Here is a 20,354-nt window from a genome sequence, read left to right on the forward strand (position 1 = left end):
TTGAGGGGAGAGGCAGTAGAGGGGCGTGTATAGGATGGGGTGGGTAGAGGCAGAGCGAGTGGAGTGAGGGGTGAGTAGAGGTTGGGTAAAGGACTGGTCAGGTAGAGGGATGGTGGGTCGAGGGTGAATAGAGGCCTAGAGCCTGAGGAGTGAGCAGGAAATGCTGAGTCCTGATGCAGGCCAAAATGGACACAGCCTGTGAATGCTGACTACATCTCCACAGGGACCAAATAGGTTTCCCTCAGGTCAAGCAAAGGGTGAACTTGAGCTACCTACTCCTGACCTGTAACATTATCCTCCTAAAGTTATATCCTAAAGTTTAACATTACATATGTTGAAAGAAGAGAAAACATGCAGATGTTGTTGAAAATTTTCAATAAATATTTAGTTTGGCCCTCGACTTAGTCCAAGTTTTTAATTTTGGCCCTCCGTGAATTTGAGTTTGACACCCCTGGTCTATAGTATCGGTCACAACATTATAGGTATGTATGGTAGGAATAGAGAAAGTCCAGAAATAATTCAACAAGATGTTGACATTGCAGATGCTGTAATCTGGAGCAGAAAAAAAACTGCTTGAGAAATTCAGCAAATCGTGCTGCATGGGGGAGGCAAGAGGAGTGTTGATATTTCAGGTCAAGAACTATGCATGATGCAGCATCTCCAATGGAAAGGTTTACCATACTTTTGTCACCACTGATGCTGCTCCACCTGCTGAAGGGTTGTTAAAGGAAAGACTTGTTAGGCTGGATTTCTTGTCACTGGAATGTCGAAGACTAAAGAGTGACCTCAGAGGTTGACAAAATTATGAGTACAGATTGGAATGATAAGATCCTCCTCTTAAATGGTAGCATTCAATGTTGCGACAGCTCCAAAAAACAGTGGAACCCAGTCCAGGCACAGGGTAGGCGGCGGCGGCGGCCCCGATCCGGGCAAGAGCAAAGGGGAGGCGGCGGCCCCAGCCTCGGTCGAGTGAGGCTGGCGGAGGACCCGGTCTGGGCAGAAAATAGGAGGCGGCGGCCCCAGACCGGGCACAGGGAAAGCAGCCGCGGCCTCGGCCCCGGTCCGGGCAGTATGGACCAACCTAGGAGGGGAGGCAGACCCCTCCAGCCCGGGTAAGAAACCTGCATAGGAGAAGGCCACTCCGATATAAAACCTACGACCCAAGGACCTCGCTGCCACGTCCCAGCTTGCTTGGCCACGGCACACGAACCATGGGTGTAAAGGGTGGGGCCAGTACTGCGCGCACTGCACTCCACCTAAAAGCTCCTTTGCGCAGGCCCGAGGACAGGTCCATGTCCTCCCCCTCCACGTCCTCCCCCTTAAAAGATGCTCACAAACTCAAGCTAGCATGCTGGAACATCAGAACCATGCTAGACAAGGCTGACAGCCACCGACCTGAACGTCGGTCTGCCCTCATTGCACATGAACTCCTCAGACTTGACATCGACATAGCTGCTCTCAGTGAAGTCCGCCTGGCAGATGTAGGCAGCCTCCAAGAACGCGGCGCGGGCTACACACTCTACTGGTCTGGCAAGCCTTTGGATGAACGACTCCTATCTGGTGTAGGCTTCATGGTCAAGAACTACATTGGCTCCAAACTCGAAAACCTCCCGAAAGGCCACTCGGACCGGATCATGTCCATGCGACTCCCCCTTCAAAACAAGCGTCGCATCACCCTCATCAGTGTCTATGCTCCAACCCGGAAGCGAGCTGCCCACCAGGCTCACCTTACAAAGCCATCCTGTCCAGATAAGAAACAAGCCTTCCGTTGCGCATGCAGCCATCTTCAGCGCAAAGTCCGGGAGATCCAAAATGAGTGGTGGACTAGCCTCGCCAAGCGAACCCAGCTCAGCGCGGACATTGGCGACTTTAGGGGTTTTTACGAGGCTCTAAAGTCTGTGCACGGCCCCTCACCCCAAGTCCAAAGCCCGCTGCACAGCTCAGACGGCCAAGTCCTCCTCAGCGACAAGATCTCCATCCTCAACCGATGGTCAGAACACCTCCAATCTCTTTTCAGTGCCAACCGCTCAGTCCAAGATTCCGCCCTCCTCCAGCTCCCTCAAAAGCCCCTAAGGCTAAACTGGATGAGGTCCTCACCCGGGATGAGACATATAAGGCAATTGAACAACTGAAAAGTGGCAAAGCAGCAGGTATGGATGGAATCCCCCAGAGGTCTGGAAGGCTGGCGGCAAAACTCTGCATGTCAAACTGCATGAGTTTTTCAAGCTTTGTTGGGACCAAGGAAAACTGCCTCAGGACCTTCGTGATGCCATCATCATCACCCTGTACAAAAACAAAGGCGAGAAATCAGACTGCTCAAACTACAGGGGAATCACGCTGCTCTCCATTGCAGGCAAAATCTTCGCTAGGATTCTCCTAAATAGAATAATACCTAGTGTCGCCGAGAATATCCTCCCAGAATCACAGTGCGGCTTTCGCGCAAACAGAGGAACTACTGACATGGTCTTTGCCCTCAGACAGCTCCAAGAAAAGTGCAGAGAACAAAACAAAGGACTCTACATCACCTTTGTTGACCTCACCAAAGCCTTCGACACCGTGAGCAGGAAAGGGCTTTGGCAAATACTAGAGCGCATCGGATGTCCCCCAAAGTTCCTCAACATGATTATCCAACTGCACGAAAACAAACAAGGTCGGGTCAGATACAGCAATGAGCTCTCTGAACCCTTCTCCATTAACAATGGCGTGAAGCAAGGCTGCGTTCTCGCACCAACCCTCTTTTCAATCTTCTTCAGCATGATGCTGAACCAAGCCATGAAAGACCTCAACAATGAAGACGCTGTTTACATCTGGTACCGCATGGATGGCAGTCTCTTCAATCTGAGGCGCCTGCAAGCTCACACCAAGACACAAGAGAAACTTGTCTGTGAACTACTCTTTGCAGACGATGCCGCTTTAGTTGCCCATTCAGAGCCAGCTCTTCAGCGCTTGATGTCCTGTTTTGCGGAAACTGCCAAAATGTTTGGCCTGGAAGTCAGCCTGAAGAAAACGGAGGTCCTCCATCAGCCAGCTCCCCACCATGACTACCAGCCCCCCCACATCTCCATCGGGCACACAAAACTCAAAACGGTCAACCAGTTTACCTATCTCGGCTGCACCATTTCATCAGATGCAAGGATCAACAACGAGATAGACAACAGACTCGCCAAGGCAAATAGCGCCTTTGGAAGACTACACAAAAGAGTCTGGAAAAACAACCAACTGAAAAACCTCACAAAGATTAGCGTATACAGAGCCGTTGTCATACCCACACTCCTATTCGGCTCCGAATCATGGGTCCTCTACCGGCATCACCTACGGCTCCTAGAACGCTTCCACCAGCGTTGTCTCCGCTCCATCCTCAACATTCATTGGAGCGACTTCCTCCCTAACATCGAAGTACTCGAGATGGCAGAGGCCGACAGCATCGAGTCCACGCTGCTGAAGATCCAGCTGCGCTGGGTTGATCACGTCTCCAGAATGGAGGACCATCGCCTTCCCAAGATCGTGTTATATGGCGAGCTCTCCACTGGCCACCGTGACAGGGGTGCACCAAAGAAAAGGTACAAGGACTGCCTAAAGAAATCTCTTGGTGCCTGCCACATTGACCACCGCCAGTGGGCTGATATCGCCTCAAACCGTGCATCTTGGCGCCTCACAGTTCGGCGGGCAGCAACCTCCTTTGAAGAAGACCGCAGAGCCCACCTCACTGACAAAAGACAAAGGAGGAAAAACCCAACCCCCAACCCCAACCAACCATTTTTCCCCTGCAGCCGCTGCAACAGTGTCTGCCTGTCCCACATCGGACTTGTCAGCCACAAACGAGCCTGCAGCTGACGTGGACATTTACCCCCTCCATAAATCTTCGTCCGCGAATCCAAGGCAAAGAAAAGAAAGAAGTCTGGAGAAATGCTGTTTTATGTAGTCAAATGATAATAAACTTAATAATTAGAATCTTTTTCTTAAGGCACAGAAATAGAACTGAAGGCCACAGTTTTAAGGTTAGATGGAAGGAGATCTGAAGTGTATAATCTTTCCACACAGAGACTGATGAATACCCGTAGCGAGCATGCAGAGGAGGTAATGGATGCAAGAGACTAAAGAGATCAAGGAATGTGAGGTTAATGGAAGAAATTTACACTGATATGAAAGATTGTTAGGGTCTTATTGAATATCAGAGCAAACGTGAGGGATTGTATGACCAATTTTGATGTTTTAATTGGTAATTATACACCAAAATTGAAAGGTAGATCAAAATAGATGTAGAGCCAATGTTTAGAAAGGACATGTAAGGAAGATGGGCTTAATGCTGGCAAATGGGATTAGCAGAGACAGACTTTAACAGTCAGCACATACAAAATGGGCCGCAAGGCTGTGTTATTGTGCTATAGGTTCTATGGACTTGTTTTCACACAATCCTGTTGATGGAAGGATATAAATTGCTAGGATAAATGGGATTCCAGATATCATAACAAAGGTGACATGAGATTTTCCTTAGCAAGTCCAAAACATGAGAATCAAAGAAACCTCAACAATGTTACATTTGTCACACTGTGGATTTATGTCAGTGAAAACAAGATAATTTAACTTTAGACATTTGTACTATATGGACCACTTTAAATTGTAATAAGCAATGTCATGAACCAAGCGAAGTCATATTAATCAGATTACAAGCCTCATCAGAAAATGAAAGATTCAAATCCTGTTCCTAGTCTCTCTTGATCTTAACTAATGAGGCCATGCTTACATCAAGCAAACTGTTATAAATAAGAGATAATGAACCTTTACAAGAAAGTTGTAAATCAAGTATATTTGCCTCAGGAACTTGCGGAAGTCAGGGATCTGAGAATGAACAAAATGTCTAACTTGTAAATATCTAAAAGAATGTGTTTGGTAAGTTAAATTTTACCAATTGTTCAAAAGAAGTGAAATTATTTCGAATAAAAAGGTCTTTGAAACATTTAATGCCCAATCTGTGCCAATCATTAAAAGCTCTATCCTGCAACAAAGGTAGAAAAAGGTGACTACTGTATATTTTAGCATACATCGACCAGCAGATAGGTCAACCCTCTTTTTTTAAAGTCTCATTTTAATGGTTTTATGGTATAGCAGGTGTACAAGTCAACCCCCCATTTCTGGGGGGCCTCCCAGCAACAACCCAAAATTTGTTAAAGCACCCCAATCGCCAAGTAACAAAGGTGTAAATTAAGCAAATTTTAAAAAGTTAAAACCTTGTTCTCCTGGCAGGAGTGGCAACCCCATACTCCTGAGTAGGAGCAGCGACATTGTTCTCCTGAGTAGGAGGTGAACCTCCGACCTACGTGGCAGGAACGGCGACCTCATTCTGCTGGCAAGAGCGGGAACCTCGGCCTATGTGGCAGACATGGTGACCTCATTCTTCCAGCAAGAGTGGTGACCTTGGCTTACTGGACAGAAACTGCGATCTCGCACTCCCAGGTAGGAGCGGTGACTTAAGAGTTCTATAAATGAAGAATGTCTGGGCAGATTATGGCAGCGCATGGCAGTGGGGAGGTGTTAGGGAGCAGCGGCGCCGGCAATGGGGAGGTGCTTCCAGGGCAACTTATATGCCGAATCGGCATCAAATGATTTTTGGCCTGAACTCAAGGTCTCAAAAGTATATCAACCCTCATTTTTGGAGTGATTTTTGAGGGTTTTAGGACTTCACATATGCTGAAACATATGGTGGAAATAATAGGACTAGCAAGGGAAATCCAAAAACCCTAAATTGTGCCCATATTCTCAAACTCTGTTTAAATATCAGTTATATAAAGAGAAAGATTTTTTTTAAAAAAACCCTAAAATTGCCAACAAAAGGCACTTTCAGGTGTTCTCCGGAAGATCATGCGCCAGCATTCACGGCTGAGGGAGTACAGCACATTCAGGTGGCCGCGGAGAGGACGCCTTTCTGTCACTTGAATGTGCCAGCTGATGGATAGCCATCTACCAGCGAATGCCGGCTCCTCAGGACTGTGGCCTAGTTCCGCTCATGCAGCCTTGATGTCATTTGCAGCTCGTCAAGGCCTGACTGACAAACAATATCAAGACACCAAAAAGTCTCAGGGCTCAGTCAAAAAAAAATTGATGGTAAATTTTGAGTTTGCATCTAGCACATTTTTTAATTTGCAGCTGTACAAATTAATTTCACCCTGCATCCCTCAGGTTCCCAATCAATTTTCATTTGAATAATTGGACTGTTAATCGTACCGCTGACAGCGCAATAAAAAAACCCAACCCTGACAGTAAAACAAACATTTCCTAAAGTATGTTGCACACTTATCAACCCATTGTGCAAGATGTACATTACAGCATCGCTGCTGCAATAGGTTCAGATGGTGGATACCACCCAAGTCGCACTGCCGGTCTCTCCCCCCTTGCCCGCCCAACTCGTGCTGTTGGTCTCTCCCCTTGCCTGCACGACTTGCGCTGCCAGTGCTGTGCGTAAAAAAAAAACAACGGAAATCCAGAGTCGAAGGCTGACGATGTCAGCGCGACGTCATCAGCCCACCCCCTGGCAGCCCGGCTACTTACGGCTGCCATGGAGGATACTCCGAGCAGGATATTAAACCTACTGGAGAAGGGTTAGGTAAGTAGACCTCCTGGCCGGATACTCCAGTTTTAGATGGCCACCCGAACAGCTGCACAGGAGTACAATGTGCGGCTTTACAGTCGGGTATTGTGGCCACCTGAAAGTGGCTATAGAAACTTAGCTGTCAGGTTTGATATGACCACTAATCAGAATTTATTGTCATGAACAAGTCATGAAATTCAGTGTTTTGTGGCAGCGTCATAGTGCAAACATTCATATAAATCACCTTACAATAATTTTTTAAAAAATATTGCATGAAAAGTAAGGCAGTGTCTTTAATTCATTGATGGCAGTGGGGAAGAAGCTGTCCTTGTGCCAATGAATGCTTGTTTTGCCTAATGGTAGCAAAGTGAAGAGGGCATGGCCTAGGTGGTGGTCTTTGAGGATGCTTTTTTAAGATTGCCTCTTGCGAGTGTCCTCGATGGCATGACGATTGGTTGCCTATGATGTTGCAGGCCAAGTTAATAACCCTCTGGAGTTTTTGCTTGTCCTGAGAGTTGGTCCCTCCATACCAGACAGTGATCCATCCAGCAGAATGCTCTCCATGTAGAAGTTTGAGAGTCTTCAATGACATGCAGAATCTCCCCAAACACCACACAAAGTTTAACTGCTGGCAAGCCTTCTTCGTGAATGCATCAACATGGATGCTCCAGGGCAGATCCTCAGAGATGTGACACCCAGTAATTTGAAGTTCTTGATCCTCTCCACTACAGAGTCCTCAATGAGGACTGGGTCGTATTCCCCTAACTTCTTCCCGAAGTCCATAATCATCTCCTCAGTTTTGCTAACATTGATCGTAAGGTTGTTGGTGTGACACCACTCAACAAGCTGATCTACCTCCCTCCTGTACGCTTCCTCATTGCCATTTGTGATTCTGCTGACAACTGTGGTGTCATCGGCAAATTTGTAGATAGCATCGGAATTGTGCCTGGTCACACAATCACAGGTGTATAATGAGTAGAGCAGTGGGCTAAGCACGCATTCTTGAAGTGCACCCATGTTGACAATTGGTGAGGAGGCGGCGTTGCTTACAATTCGTATAGATTGTGCTCTTCCGATGATGAAGTCAATGATCCAGTTGTAGAAGTGGGTGTAGAGGCCCAGAGTTTGTTGCTTCTTGACCAGCATCGAGGGAATAATGGCATTGACAGCTGAGCCGTAGTTGATGAAGATCAGCTGCATGTATGAGTTGCTGTTTTCAAGGTAATCCAGAGCTGAATGGAGAGCCAGTGATAATGCATCTGCTGTGGAGTAATTGTGACGATAGGCGAATTGCATTGGGTCCAGACCTTTGCTTAGTTATGTGTTAAATCTGGCCATGACCAACCTCTCGAAGCATTTCATCATAATAGAAGCTAGTGCTACTGGGCTTTAGTTGTTGAGGCAGCTCACACTGCTCTTCTTGGGCACCGGGTTAATTGATGCCCTTTTGAAGCAGTTGGGAACCTGACTGCAGCAATGAAAGATTGAAAATGTCCGTGAACACTGCAGCTAGTTGATTGCTGCAGATTTTCAGTACCCTGCCTTGCGAGGGTTCACCTTTTGAATGATGTTCTGATGTTGTTCTCAGAGACAGATATCTTCAGCCTTTGTAGGGACTCAAGTAAGCACTGTTTGGATCTCCTTCTCAAAGTGGGCATAGGAGGCTCATCAGCTATGAAGTATCCACCTTCGCTTTGTTGGCTGTAATGCCCTGCACTCCCTGCCATAGCTGGAGTGTATCTGTCTCTATCTCTAGTTTCCTTCGGAATTGCCACTTTTCTTCAGAAATGAAATTCCACAGGTCGTGTCTGGACCTCTTGTAGATATCTAGATCCCTGACCTTAAATGCCCTTGATTTCACCCTCAGCAGTTTGTGAATCCTCTGATTCATCCCAGATTTCAGATTGGGGAACACATGGTACGTGAGTGTGGGCATACATTCATCCACGCAAGTCTTGATGAAGTTGGTGACATCAGTTGCATTCATTCAAATCTATGGATGAGTTCTTGAATATGTTCCAGTCCACCGATTCAAAGCAGTCCTGCAGATGCTCCTCCACCTCCCTCGACCACAGTTCTGCCATCTTTGTTACTGGTGCTATGGTCCTCAGTCTCTGCTTGTACGCTGGGAGTAGAAGTGCAGCCAGGTGAGCGGTCATAGAATGGCTCAGTAGGTATTCTTAATGGTGGTGTAACAGTGGTCGAATGTGTTAGCTCCCCTAGTCTTGCATGTGACATGTTGATTGTAGTTTGTCAAAGACTTCATGTTGGCCTGATTAAAGTCCCCTACAATGATTAGGAAGGCATCAGGATATGCTCTCTCATAGCTGTTAATCACAGTGCTCAGTCCCTCCAGTAAGGGAAATGTGGGAATAATAGAGACTCCAGACCTACAGAAACTGAACAGGAAGATGGGAGGCTGAACTGGTTAAAGACAAACCAAGTCCATTGGGGAAAATTATTGAAACCTTTTAGTCCATCATTAACCAACAGGGCAGTCCAAAACACCTCCAACTCTCTGCCCGTATCTGAGCCTCTGCCTGCCTCACTCGACCGGGGCCGCCGTCTCCCCCTTGCTCCTGCCCGTATCGGGGCCGCCGCTGCCGCCTACCCTTCGCCCGGACCGGGGCCGGGGACGCTGCTGCTCTCCCTGTGCCCGGACTGGGGCCGCCGCCTACCACCCACTGCCCGGATCGGGGCCTCCGCCTGCCTCACTCGACCGAGGCCGGGGCCGCCGTCTCCCCCTTGCTCCTGCCCGTATCAGGGCCGCCGCCGCCTACCCTTCGCCCGGACCGGGGCTGGGGCCGCTGCTGCTCTCCCTGTGCCCGGACTGGGGCCGCCGCCTCCAACTCTCTACCCGTATTGGGCCCTCCGCCTGCCTCACTCGACCGAGGCCGGGGCCGCCGTCTCCCCCTTGTTCCTGCCCATATCGGGGCCGCCGCCGCCTACCCTTCGCCCGGACCGGGGCCGGGGCCGCTGCTGCTCTCCCTGTGCCCGGACTGGGGCCGCCGCCTCCCACTCTCTGCCCGGATCGGGGCCTCCGCCTGCCTCACTCGACCGAGGCCGGGGCCGCCGTCTCCCCCTTGCTCCTGCCCGTATCGGGGCCGCCGCCGTCTACCCTTCGCCCGGACCGGGGCCGGGGCCACTGCTGCTCTCCCTGTGCCCGGACTGGGGCCGTCGCCTCCAACTCTCTGCCCGGATCGGGGCCTCCGCCTGCCTCACTCGACCGAGGCCGGGGCCGCCGTCTCCCCCTTGCTCCTGCCCGTATCAGGGCCGCCGCCGCCTACCCTTCGCCCGGACCGGGGCTGGGGCCGCTGCTGCTCTCCCTGTGCCCGGACTGGGGCCGCCGCCTCCAACTCTCTACCCGTATTGGGCCCTCCGCCTGCCTCACTCGACCGAGGCCGGGGCCGCCGTCTCCCCCTTGCTCCTGCCCGTATCGGGGCCGCCGCCGTCTACCCTTCGCCCGGACCAGGGCCGGGGCCACTGCTGCTCTCCCTGTGCCCGGACTGGGGCCGTCGCCTCCAACTCTCTGCCCGGATCGGGGCCTCCGCCTGCCTCACTCGACCGAGGCCGGGGCCGCCGTCTCCCCCTTGCTCCTGCCCGGATCGGGGCCTCCGCCTGCCTCACTCGACCGAGGCCGGGGCCGCCGTCTCCCCCTTGCTCCTGCCCGTATCGGGGCCGCCGCCGTCTACCCTTCGCCCGGACCGGGGCCAGGGCCACTGCTGCTCTCCCTGTGCCCAGACTGGGGCCGTCGCCTCCAACTCTCTGCCCGGATCGGGGCCTCCGCCTGCCTCACTCGACCGAGGCCGGGGCCGCCGTCTCCCCCTTGCTCCTGCACGTATCGGGGCCGCCACCGCATACCCTTCGCCCGGACCGGGAACGGGGCCGCTGCTGCTCTCCCTGTGCCCGGACTGGGGCCACCGCCTCCAACTCTCTGCCCGTATCGGGGCCTCCGCCTGCCTCACTCGACCGAGGCTGGGGCCGCCGTCTCCCCCTTGCTCCTGCCCGTATCGGGGCCGCCGCCACCTACCCTTCGCCCGGACCGGGCAGCAGCCCCAGTCCGGGCACAGGGAGAGCTGCGGCGGCCTCGGCCCCGGTCCGGGCAGTATGGACCGACCTAGGAGGGGAGGCAGACCCCTCCAGCCCGGGTAATAAACCTGCATAGAAGGCCACTCTGATATAAAACCTACGACCCAAGGACCTCGCTGCCACGTCCCAGCTCGCTTGGCCACGGCACACGAACCATGGGTGTAAAGGGTGGGGCCAGTACTGCGCGCACTTCACTCCACCTAAAAGCTCCTTTGCGCAGGCCCGAGGACAGGTCCACGTCCTCCCCCTCCAAGTCCTCCCCCTCAAAAGATGCTCACAAACTCAAGCTAGCATGCTGGAACATCAGAACCATGCTAGACAAGGCTGATAGCCACCGACCTGAACGTCAGTCTGCCCTCATCGCACATGAACTCCTCAGACTTGACATCGACATAGCCGCTGTCAGTGAAGTCCGCCTGGCAGATGTAGGCAGCCTCCAAGAACGCGGCGCGGGCTACACACTCTACTGGTCTGGCAAGCCTTCGGATGAACGACGCCTATCTGGTGTAGGCTTCATGGTCAAGAGCTTCATTACCTCCAAACTCGAAAACCTTCCGACAGGCCACTCGGACCGAATCATGTCCATGCGACTCCCCCTTCAAAGCAAGCGTTGCATCACCCTCATCAGTGTCTATGCTCCAACCCTCCAGGCGGAACCAGCAGAAAAGGACAAGTTCTACACCGACCTGCGCAACCTCATCCAACGCACCCCTACAGCCGACAAGGTTGTCATCCTTGGCGACTTCAACGCTCGCGTCGGCAAAGACTCAGAAACCTGGCCTGGAATCCTGGGCAAGCATGGCGTCGGCAAGTGCAATGACAATGGGCGCCTCCTGTTGGAGCTCTGCGCAGAACAGCGGCTTGTCATTACAAACACCCTTTTTCAGCAGAGGGATAGCCTGAAGACTACCTGGATGCATCCCCGATCCAAACACTGGCACCTCCTGGACTACATCCTGGTGCGAGAAAGTGACAAACGAGATGTGCTCCACACCAGGGTCATGCCCAGCGCGGAATGCCACACTGACCACCGGCTGGTTCGCTGCAAGCTCAACCTTCACTTCAAGCCAAAGCCCAGGAACAGTAAAGCCCCCAGAAAGAGGTTCAATGTTGGAAACCTGCAGTCAGACGAAGCGAGAGGAAACTTCCAGGCAAACCTCAAAGCAAAGCTCGACGATGCAACCCGCCTCACGGACCCGTCCCCTGAAACCCTCTGGGATCAGTTGAAGACTACCATACTGCAATCCACTGAAGAGGTACTGGGCTTCTCCTCCAGGAAAAACAAGGACTGGTTTGATGAAAACAGCCAGGGAATCCAGGAGCTGCTGGCAAAGAAGCGAGCTGCCCACCAGGCTCACCTTACAAAGCCGTCCTGCCCAGAGAAGAAACAAGCCTTCCGTCGCGCATGCAGCCATCTTCAGCGCAAACTCCGGGAGATCCAAAATGAGTGGTGGACTAGCCTCGCCAAACGAACCCAGCTCAGCGCGGACATTGGCGACTTCAGGGGTTTCTACGAGGCTCTAAAGGCTGTGTATGGCCCCTCACCCCAAGTTCAAAGCCTGCTGCGCAGCTCAGACGGCAAAGTCCTCCTCAGCGACAAGGTCTCCATCCTCAACCGATGGTCAGAACACTTCCAATCTCTTTTCAGTGCCAACCGCTCAGTCCAAGATTCCGCCCTGCTCCAGCTCCCTCAACAGCCCCTAAGGCTAGAGCTGGATGAGGCCCTCACCCAGGATGAGACATATAAGGCAATCGAACAACTGAAAAGTGGCAAAGCAGCAGGTATGGATGGAATCCCCCCCAGAGGTCTGGAAGGCTGGCGGCAAAACTCTGCATGCCAAACTGCATGAGTTTTTCAAGCTTTGTTGGGACCAAGGAAAACTGCCTCAGGACCTTCGTGATAACACCATCATCACCCTGTACAAAAACAAAGGTGAGAAATCAGATTGCTCAAACTACAGGGGAATCACGCTGCTCTCCATTGCAGGCAAAATCTTCGCTAGGATTCTACTAAATAGAATAATACCTAGTGTCGCCGAGAATATTCTCCCAGAATCACAGTGCGGCTTTCGCGCAAACAGAGGAACTACTGACATGGTCTTTGCCCTCAGACAGCTCCAAGAAAAGTGCAGAGAACAAAACAAAGGACTCTACATCACCTTTGTTGACCTCACCAAAGCCTTCGACACCGTGAGCAGGAAAGGGCTTTGGCAAATACTAGAGCGCATCGGATGTCCCCCAAAGTTCCTCAACATGATTATCCAACTGCACGAAAACAAACAAGGTCGGGTCAGATACAGCAATGAGCTCTCTGAACCCTTCTCCATTAACAATGGCGCGAAGCAAGGCTGTGTTCTCGCACCAACCCTCTTTTCAATCTTCTTCAGCATGATGCTGAACCAAGCCATGAAAGACCCCAACAATGAAGACGCTGTTTACATCCGGTACCGCACAGATGGCAGTCTCTTCAATCTGAGGCGCCTGCAAGCTCACACCAAGACACAAGAGAAACTTGTCCGTGAACTACTCTTTGCAGACGATGCCGCTTTAGTTGCCCATTCAGAGCCAGCTCTTCAGCGCTTGACGTCCTGCTTTGCGGAAACTGCCAAAGTGTTTGGCCTGGAAGTCAGCCTGAAGAAAACGGAGGTCCTCCATCAGCCAGCTCCCCACCATGACAACCAGCCCCCCCACATCTCCATCGGGCACACAAAACTCAAAACGGTCAACCAGTTTACCTATCTCGGCTGCACCATATCATCAGATGCAAGGATCGACAATGAGATAGACAACAGACTCGCCAAGGCAAATAGCGCCTTTGGAAGACTACACAAAAGAGTCTGGAAAAACAACCAACTGAAAAACCTCACAAAGATAAGCGTATACAGAGCCGTTGTCATACCCACACTCCTGTTCGGCTCCGAATCATGGGTCCTCTACCGGCATCACCTACGGCTCCTAGAACGCTTCCACCAGCGTTGTCTCCGCTCCATCCTCAACATCCATTGGAGCGCTTTCATCCCTAACGTCGAAGTACTCGAGATGGCAGAGGTCGACAGCATCGAGTCCACGCTGCTGAAGATCCAGCTGCGCTGGGTGGGTCACGTCTTCAGAATGGAGGACCATCGCCTTCCCAAGATCGTGTTATATGGCGAGCTCTCCACTGGCCACCGTGACAGAGGTGCACCAAAGAAAAGGTACAAGGACTGCCTAAAGAAATCTCTTGGTGCCTGCCACATTGACCATCGCCAGTGGGCTGATATCGCCTCAAACCGTGCATCTTGGCGCCTCACAGTTTGGCGGGCAGCAACCTCCTTTGAAGAAGACCGCAGAGCCCACCTCACTGACAAAAGGCAAAGGAGGAAAAACCCAACACCAACCAACCATTTTTCCCCTGCAGCCGCTGCAACCGTGTCTGCCTGTCCCACATCGGACTTGTCAGCCACAAACGAGCCTGCAGCTGACGTGGACTTTTACCCCCTCCATAAATCTTCGTCCGCGAAGCCAAGCCAAAGAGAAAAGAGTCCAAAACAGTTTTTTGAAGTTGCTCCATCTTTCTGTACTGTTTCCAAACTTCTCAAGCCCTTATTCTTATCTTTAAATTTTATCATTTATTGAGTTTACTGGATTAACTACAGCAATTGTCTTTAATATAGATACAAGAAGTGCTAAAGGAACTTCTGGAGATCAAGATCTTCTTGTGTCTTTGAAATTATCATGGAACAGCTTCAACAACAAAAGGCCCTTTTCACACTTGCATCCCACTAAATTGGCCATTCAGTGTCCTGGGATTGGAATGGGGGTATGGCTTTTCACACTTGACCACTCCTAACTGGGATACTGAATGCTTTCACACTTGAAATAATCTCTACATTGTACCAGTGACGTCATGATGAATCGGGCGATGGTGGACTTGCCCTAAATCCTGATCAATGTATTATGATCTTATATTGGAGCGAAGTTAATCATGCATAATTACAACATAGTTAAACTTTATGTTCATAACAGTATGAGCCCTTCAGCCCCTGTTGTTGTTGTGCCGACCTATATAAAGCTTTACAAGGGACCGTGGGAACCTAGCAATAAATAGCAAAAGCAGACAATTTTTAAAAAGCGTGTGAAAGTTGGTACTGCTATAGCACACAATTTATACAGCATGGAAAAGTTGGTAGCACTATTGCGTATAATTTATGAATACCATGAGAAAAACTGATGTAGGACATGCCCTCTCAGAATGCTGAGAAAGGGCTGTGTGCATGGCTGTATGCACAGAGCACTCATGGAGGGGGTTTCTCTGTCACACGGCAATTGATTAATTAATTATTGTGATTATTAATTTACAACCTTTTTTATCTTCTTTGGCTTGGCTTCGCGGACGAAGATTTATGGAGGGGGTAATTTACAACCTTTCTATAATGGTTCAATATCAAACATTTATGATATATTGTTGGGAATAAGAGAGGCTCCCTCAAATAAAATTTAAAAAGCCTGGGAACAGGACCTACAGCTTTTAATTTCTAAAGAAACTTGGAATGGAATTCTCAAATTGGTTAATACACCTTTCTTATGTAACCACCACTCTCTCCTACAATTTAAAGTAGTCCATAGGGCTCACATGTCAAAAGTCAAACTACCTCAATTTTATGTGGATGTATCTTCCCATGATAAATGCAACAATGGAGATGCTTCATTGGTATGTCCAGAACATATGAACTAGAGTCTTGAGAAATATTGGAGAAAGTATTTCAACCTTTCTGATAAAAAACTTTCAAAACAGTCGGGTAACGAAAAGCAAATTGATAACCCTTTCGCCACTATACTTCTTTAGATGAATTAAATTCTCGGCGCCTTCTAATAATTTCTTGACTCAGATCAGCATAGAAAAACACTGTTATTTTGAACCATCATTGGAGTCTGACTTTGCCGTGCCTTCTGCACCACAAGTCGTAATATCATTTCTCTATCCTGATATTTCAAACAACGAATCAAAACTGCTCGCGGTGGTTGACCTGGAAATGTTTTTTTCCTCAATGCTCTATGTGCCCGGTCTAGCTCCAGACCATCTGGAAAAAATTCATTCCCCAGTATCTCAGGAATCCATTTCTTAAAAAACTTTACCGGATCTGAACCTTCCATATCTTCTGGAAGACCTACTATTTTTACATTATTTCTTCGACCTTGATTCTCTAATGAATTAATCTTCTTCAGTAATTCCTTCTTCTGAATCCCCCAATCCACGAAAGAATCCTCCACTTTTCCCATTTTTTCTCTATTACGATCCACTTGGTTCTTACATTCAAAAAAAGTTTCTTCAAATTTTAAAAAATTATCTTGTACAATGTCCACTGTTTTTATAAATCTACTATCATCACTTTTAACTACAGTCATATCTTTCTTCATAGAGGTCATCTCTTCACACATATTGTTCATTTTAGTTTTCACTTCCATAAATCCTTGATTTATCTGAGTAGACATCTGGATTGACATATTTTCCATTTGGTGAGCAATATTGTAAACACGGAATCCAGTCCAGGTTCCATCACTTCCCCTTGAGGCCTACCTTCTCTGGTCCCAGTCCCCATATATTCTTCCTGTGTTGATTCTAATAGCGCTGGGCTCCCTTCTGACACAATGGTTCCTCTTCCAATGCGGCTGCGGGTCTGGATACCTGTCGACAGCGTGCCTACCTCATCAGCCCGCCGTCTTTCGGGTTCCCCCACAGCCTTTGTACCTTCTCTAGTAATTCTCAAACTCACGATGCACTCGCATGCCCAGAAGAGTCACCGACCACGCAGGTGTGTCCTCCGACGCTACACTGCGCGCCCCTAGACCACCAGGCATTACTGCGGGCTCGCTCGGCTGATCTGCCCCGTGCTCCTGTGCTCACGGGGGCGAGAGTCAGGGCTGGCCGAGCTCATCACAGAACCAGAGCCATCTTGCAGACGCGCGATCAGCGCCAGTGTAATACTCAGCCGAGCAGGGGTCCTTTGAGGCTTGGGAACTCCAGTCGACGACTCCGTGGCTTCAACTTGGTAGGTAGGCCTCAATTCTTCAACACTTTTATAGAATAATTTCTTTTGTAACTGAGTTTTTGATTTCTTCACGTTTGTAGCCATTTCAATCCTCCACTATTCCAAAGTCTGTGAATACTATTTTTAACCACTTTTACAGGTTTTAAAATCGGGTATTTATAAGTCTAACTGGGGAAAGGTGGAACTGAATGTCTTCCCTCTACACCATCTTGCCACACCCCCCATATTTCAAACTTTCTCAGCACTTTTTAAAGTTGATTTTAAACCTAATCTTTCAACTGCTTTATTTGATATTGTTGGAGAAAATGACACAACTTTAACAGCATCTGAGCTGTATGTATTAGCTTTTATTTTTCTTATAGCTGTGCAAGTGTTTGTTGATGCATCAAATAACCAGACAACACAAAGTGGCAACCTCTGACAAATGCTTTACTGTTAAATTCAACAATATAATGTATAAAATTGCATCCACCAGCAGCCAAGCTCCGTCTCCTTTTTTTAAACTAGCGAACTTCACAGGGACTCACACATGTGCAATTGAGTCATGGAAAGTACAGTGGCTGCAGCGGGTGCTGTCTACATCTCCCTTCTTGGGCAACCTCCTTCACATACCAGAATCCACATAGGTGACATACATTACAATAATTATAGTTCAGCAGTGAACAGTCAGCCCAGTTTAATCCCGATATTTTGAGTTGGGCTTACAAGTGCACTTGAAACGTGTTATGTCGTAGCCATTGGTGAAAGTGGATACATGGGGTACTACTTGGGGTACTTCAGCTTGAAAGGATGTGCCATCCGTGGTGTCGGGGTGCAGTTAATTGTTTCATGGGTTGTTACTGAGGGAGCTCCACCTACCCCAGGTTCATGTTCCAGATCCTAGTTTATAGTTTCACCAGGAATGGTTCGGGATGGGGTGGCTCCCTTACGGATAGGATGTGTCAACGGTTTCTCCAATACACCTTCCTTCTGATTTTTACCAGGTACGACCTGGGCTCCTGGCAGCCCCCTTCGACTATGCCCATTCGGTCGTAGTCCTGTGGAGTCTGCATTCTTATGACTTGTCCTTCTGCTAGTGGCACGAGCAGTCGGCTGTTTCTGTCATAGCATCTTTTCTGCATTTGCCTCCTGTTCAGCAGTTGGGATTTAATTTCTTGCAGGTTCTTTTGCTGAGGCTCCAAGAGTCTCCTTGCCATAGGCAGAATTGTCCGTGTCTGCCTGGACATGTGTCTTTACACTGGAGAGCCCAATATGGCATCACCGGGGATGTTTCTTCGATTCAGCAGATTTAGGAACACATCCGTATTTTCCCTGTGGGACTTCTCCATGAGTTGCTTCACGCTCCTCATGGCTCTTACAGCCAATCTGTTTGACTGTGGATACCCGAGGCAGCTAGTGATATCGTTGAAATCCCATGCTGTTGCAAATATCTGAATTTCTCACTGGTGAACTAGGTGCCATTGTCCGATAGCAGAGTGTGGGGTGCCCCCCATGCAATGAAAAGTGTCTTTTTAACTTGATAATGACTGCCAACAAGGTGACGCTGAGTAAAAGGTCTATCTCAAACCATCCAGGGAATGAACCGACAGAACCAAATACTGTTGACTGTGCCATTCGAAGGTGTGAAACTGCAGCGGCTGTTTCTGTTGGTGTGGTCTGGTGCTATTGCACACCGAGCAAGCTTATACCTCCTGGTCTATGTTCTCAGTCATCCCTGGCCAAAAAACTATATCTCTAGTCCTGCGTTTGGCTGCTTCTATACCTGGGTGCCTTCTATGCGAGATATTGACATAAATGTTTTGCAGTGAATTCGGAACTACTGCTCTCAGGTCTTTCATTATGATTCTATAATTGCCCCGGAATGGGAAGTAGAGTTGCACTGCAGGTGGTAGGCTGCGCTCTTGTCAAGCCAAGCCGCCCTTGATAAAAGTCCTCAAAGTTGTATCTTCAGCTGGGTGCTGTCTCAGTTCATCCAACCAGGAGGAGATGTACATTACTGTCATTACATCAAACGTGTCCTCTTCCTCAGCTTGTTGGATCGTTCATTTTCTGGGAGCACAAGGTTACGTTTCGACTGAATGCATTTCTTTTCCATACTTGTAAACTAAACTCAGGTTGTATTTCTGAAGACTGAGCATCGTTCTCTGTAATTGTGCTGAGGCTGCATGGATTGCCTTTTTCAGAATTGCAACCAGAAGTAAGTGGTCAGTCTCTATGGTCACTGGTTTGCCATAAATGTAGTCGTTGAATTTTGAGCAGGTGAAAATTACTGCCAACAACTCCTTCTCTATTTGGGCGTATCTGGTCTCCATGGTGGTGAGTGACCTGGATGCATAGGCCACTGGTTTTCTATCCTGCAGGAATGCTGCACCCAGACCGTACTGTGATGCATCACAGGTTAGCATGACTGGTCTCGTACGTCATAGGATGATAGAACAGGTGGGCATGACATATGGCTTTTAATCCATGGAACGAGTTTTGTTGGTGCTCCTGCATGACCAAACCATGTCGTTATGCGTCAATTGCCTTAGCGGGGCGGTAAAATCACTGGCATTTGGTATGAACTTGCTCAGGTAGTTGACCATGCCCAGGAAACATTGTAGCGCTGTCACGTCTGTCGGAACTGGCATTTCACTATTGCTCTAGTCTTTGAAGGGTCCACCTTCAGGTCTTCTCCTGTGAAAACACAGCCTACATAACCAACCTGGTTCAGCTGAAATCTGCACTCTTGGGGGTTGAGCTCAAGGCTTACTTTCTGGGTTTTGTCAAGTACCTTTTTAAAACTTGTGTCATGTTCTTCCACGTCTTTGCCACCTACAAGTATGTCATCAACAATGATGGCTCAGGGATACACTGCAGAGATTGGCTCTATTGATCTTTGAAATGTTTCGCTGGCTGAATTGATTCCAAATGGCATTCACAGGATTCTGTATTGGCCGAAACTCGTGCTGAATGTGGTCAACAGTGATTACTTGTAGTCAAGTTTGATTTGCTAGAAGGAATTCTTTGCATAGTCATAGACAGGAGTTACAGCCAGGTGGTCACGCCAGGGCCACAGGAGGATGAAAGGTGGGTAACTGTTAGGAGAGGGACAAAAGAATGTAAGGTGCCAGAGACGAGCCCTGTGAATGTAACCCTCAGCAATAAGTACGCTTCTTTGAGCAATGTTGAGGGGGACATCAAGGTTGGGGGGAGTGACAGTGGCTGTGCCTCCGGCACGAGGTCGGCCCCTGTAGCTCAGAAAGGGAGGGAAAGGAAGAGGAGGGCAATTGTGGTAGGAGACTCCATAGTTAAGAGGACGGATAGGGGATTCTGCGGACGCAGCAAGGAGAACCGGATGGTGGTTTGCCTCCCTGGTGCCAGGGTCCGGGATGTTGCTGCTCGTGTCCCAGATATCCTAAAGTGGGAGGGACAGGAGCCAGAGGTCGTGGTACATGTAGGTACCAATGACATAGGGAGAATCAGAGAAGAGGTCCTAAAAAGTGAGTACAGGCAGTTAGGTAGGGAGTTAAAAAGAAGGACCGCAAAGGGGGTAATCTCTGGATTACTCCCTGTGCCACGTGACAGTGTGAATAGAAATAGAATGAGGTGGAGGATTAACACGTGGCTGAAGGGGTGGAGTAAGGGGCAGGGTTTTAAGTTTCTGGATA

The 20,354-nt window shown here is 49.3% G+C and overlaps 1 protein-coding gene across 8 annotated transcripts in view; it reads right to left on the bottom strand.

The window, feature by feature from the left end:
• The window catches only part of senp6a (SUMO specific peptidase 6a), a 194,197-nt gene that overhangs the window by 113,875 nt on the left and 59,968 nt on the right, over positions 1 to 20,354 (bottom strand). The window lies entirely within an intron of this gene.

This window comes from Narcine bancroftii, chromosome 4 (genome assembly GCF_036971445.1).
Source record: "Narcine bancroftii isolate sNarBan1 chromosome 4, sNarBan1.hap1, whole genome shotgun sequence".
NCBI lineage: Eukaryota > Metazoa > Chordata > Chondrichthyes > Torpediniformes > Narcinidae > Narcine > Narcine bancroftii.